The sequence below is a fragment of the Exserohilum turcica genome, assembly GCF_000359705.1.
Source record: "Exserohilum turcica Et28A unplaced genomic scaffold SETTUscaffold_7, whole genome shotgun sequence".
NCBI lineage: Eukaryota > Fungi > Ascomycota > Dothideomycetes > Pleosporales > Pleosporaceae > Exserohilum > Exserohilum turcicum.
In genome coordinates, this window is record NW_007360288.1 from 1,715,709 (window position 1) to 1,719,775 (window position 4,067).

The window sequence follows — 4,067 nt, forward strand, 5'->3', positions numbered from 1 at the left end:
AGGACGTTGAGGCAGTGGACCGATGGGAAGCATTCACGGAGGCTGCGCGAGACAGCGAGGGCCGCCTCCCAGAGGGGTTTTGAAGAGGCGACGCAGTACCACCCTAAGGAGGGGGGTATTGTAACGGGCTAAACGCCCTTTGGATAGCTCCTCGATGGAATCTCGGTCAAGCAGCAGACGCCAGGTCTTACTCTGCAACCCGGCATCTGTGCGAGGCCTGAGCGGCGCCCAGACGACGCGCTCAGACACTCGGTGCAACCTTTCTCCGACAAGTAAATAAACACCACGCAAGTAGACTCTATAGCTCTCTATCGAATACAACCTCTTGTATACCTCGCGATTGCTCCCTGGAGCGCAGCCCCTTACAAGAAACAACACATACTAAGCCAACGACTATATCTCTAAGATAAGAAGGATAGTTGTCATAGGACTAAACGCTACTAAAATTATATAATAAGCACAAAGGGAATAGCTATACTTTATAGAATTAACTAAGGTCTTAGACTAAGAAGCACCTTAAAAAGGCTAACGCACAAAGCATAAGGACCTGTATTAGGTTAACTGCAAACACAAGAGATGTAGTTAGCATAAACGCGCCAGGGAAGCATCAAGATACAGAGGAGATAATTATTGCTACAACTATCTAGAACTAGAAGAATGTTGCGTGGAATAATGCCCTATACACAAGCAAGAAAAGTTACAAACCGCTTATAAAGAGCTATGCTAGGTTAAATGCATAATTAACTGCTTGTTTAATTAAAACCAACAAAAGGATGCGGAAAGGGTAGACGACTTCTACCATAGCACCCTTATGCCTAAGGAATGCAAAGCAAAAGATTGTTAAATGCATACTAGGCTAGGCCAAGAAAAGACTTAAAGAATTAAGCTACAACTAAAAGAGGTAACGAACGACATTCTAAAGGAGAGACCTTACTAGAACATTTATTGGAGATTCTGTTACAAATACTAATATAACATTTACTTTAACGCTAAGTATAGCGCAGGATATTTTTCCTAGGAAAGGAAGAAGTCGTAGAAAGAACGACTCTCTAGGCTAAAAAACTAGGATGCCGCTAGGGATAGGGTTACGTTAGCAAAGGTAGTCCTATAACGGCCCTTAAATAAGTATAACACACTAAGAATCTATAATTAAAGCTATAAGCAACAGTATTTGTACACGGAAAACAGATAATCGCGACTATTAACAGCAGCGCGATGCATAACATAATCTCATCTAGGACGATAGAGAAATACTAGATACCACATTAGGTCAAGAAGACGCCAATACCTGTGGTACTAGCCGACGATAAGCCTATGGACTATAGCAACGGCATGATATAGTTTAAGACTAAACTAGTGACGCTAGAACTAGCGGGCACTATAAGCATAATAAAAATTAATATTATAGACCTTAGAGAGGAAGAAATATTAATTAGGTATAATTAGTTATAGAATCATAACCCTGCTATTTGTAACGGGTCGAGTCCTATTAGACTGCGCACGCAACTACAACGCGCCCACCGCGCCAAAAAGGCTGGCACAAGATATCAGAGCTGCTGATATCGTTGCGTAGTTGATACATAAGATAGCCACCGCTATCTGTACTGTAGCGGGCTACCTAGCCCGTTACACTATTAACTAGCAAAAGAAGACTATTCTTAGCTAAGAACCTGCGCGCAAGGTTGCTAAAGTACGACAGGAGACACGCCTAACGAATCAGAGCTCACCCAAGGACGGGAGATTTGGTAAGATCTCACCGCATAAGATCGCGAGAATCTATGCGAAGGACCCTTAGCAAGTAGGAGTTATATGGATAAGATAGGTTGCAACTAAGATAGATAAACCCTTACTACTTAAGATACTAAAGGAGTATTAGACAAACAAGTTTAGGGAACTATTTAAGGAGAACAAGGCAATAGACCTAGCTAAACACTAAGACTAGGATCACGAGATTGTTTTAGAAGAAGGAGCAAGACTAACGCTAGGAGGAATGTATCTAATAGCGCCTAAGCATGACGCTAAGCTAAAAGAATACCTCTAGAAGAATATAAAGAAGGGATTTATCTAACTAGGGCATGGCCTAATAGCCTCGCTAATACTATTTATAAAGAAAGCTAATAGGAAGTAGCGATTATATGTTAACTATAGAAGGCTAAACTTAGTTATTTAGAAGAACCAATATCCCTTACTACTAATAACAGAGCTCATGGACTAACTCTAGGGAGCTAAGTGGTTTACAAAGTTCAACGTCTAGGAAGGATTTTACTAGATCAGAATCAAGAAAGGAGATGAATGGAAAACAGCGTTTAAAACGAAGTATGGACTATACGAGTACACAGTAATGCCGTTTAGATTGATGAATGCGCTAGCAACCTTTTAGTTAGTTATTAAAAACGCTCTTTATAAATACCTTAGGATCTTCGCGATAGTATATCTAGACAACGTACTAGTGTACTCTAGAGGATCGCTTAAAGAACACGTTAAACATGTCAAGAAGGTCTTACAAAAGCTTAAAGAATACAAGCTATACCTTTAAGCCAAGAAATACGAATTCTACACGCAAGAAACAGAATTCCTAGGCTTTATTATCTTAACAGAAGGTGTTAAGATATATCTAAAGAAAATCTAGACTATACAGGAATAGCTAAAACCTAAAATAGTTAAAGACGTGCAATCCTTCTTAGGATTTGCGAACTTCTACTAAAAGTTTATTAGGAATTACTCCTAGATTACGACACTACTTATGGAGATTACAAAGAAAGACATAGGGTTTAAATAGACTAAAGAATGTTAGGAAGCCTTTAAAGAACTAAAGTAGATGTTCTTTGAAGCACCTGTACTAGAGATGTACGATCTAAGACGGAAAACCAGAGTTGAGACCAATGCGTCCAATTACGCACTAGGAGCTGTACTATCACAGCAGTGCCTAGATGGGAAATAGAGACTAGTGTTCTACCATTTACAAAAGTTCTTAGGAGCAGAACTAAACTACAATATTTACAACAAGGAACTACTTAGAGTAGTTAACGCCTTTAAACAATAGGAGGTGTACCTATTAGGTCTCCTAGACATAATTGAAGTATTTACTAATTACTAGAACCTAACGAGTTTTATGACAACTAAGAAACTTAACTAACAACAAGTTTGATAGGCTAAAATGCTCGCCTAATTCAACTTTAAAATAACGCACCAAGCGGGATCGCTTAACGGAGCCGCTAATGCTCTAAGCCGAAGATCTAACCTACGAGAAGAAGGACACAAGGAGCCATACAACGCAGTCCTTAGGCAGATACCTGATAGAAGCTTGAGGTATAACAAGCCTAACCTAGTTAAGGTTAGCGTAGTAGCTTACTAAGTCACGACTCTTTAACAACAATAGCAAGAGAAAGCCACGCAATAGCGACAGGAACTAGAATACCCGCTAGAAGTAACTAACGATAGGAGAGAACTCACGGCTTTGAGAGAAGGAACACAAACGTATGTGCCTCCTTATATAAGAACGGAACTCATTAAGACCCTGCACGAGTCCCTAGATTATAGACACGTAGCGGTAGACGAAATAGTTAGAAGACTAAAAAGGATGTTTAATATACCACGCTTGCGAGCGAAGGTGCAGGAAGTCCTAGGCAACTATTTGGCGTGTCACTATAACAAGCCTAAGAGACATAAGCCCTACAGCCTATTACAACCCTTAAAGCCACTAACTAGACTATAGAGCAGCGTAACAATAGACTTTATAGTGAAGCTCCCAAAATCGCTAGAACTAGGATTAGCACGATTTTGCGACAGCATACTAGTAATCGTCGACCGATTGACTAAGGCTGCGAAATTCGTACCCACGGAAGAGACTATTACGGCAGGAGAATGCGCGTACGAAGTTACTAAGGCACTCGTGTTAGAACATAGAGTACCTAAGGAATTTATTATAGACAGAGACAAGCTATTCACGTCCTTATATTAGACTATGTTCCTAGCAAAACTAGGCGTCTAGCAAAAGCTTTTAACAAGCTTCTACTTAGAAATAGATAGTTAGATAGAACAAACGAATTAAACATTAGAGCAGTATC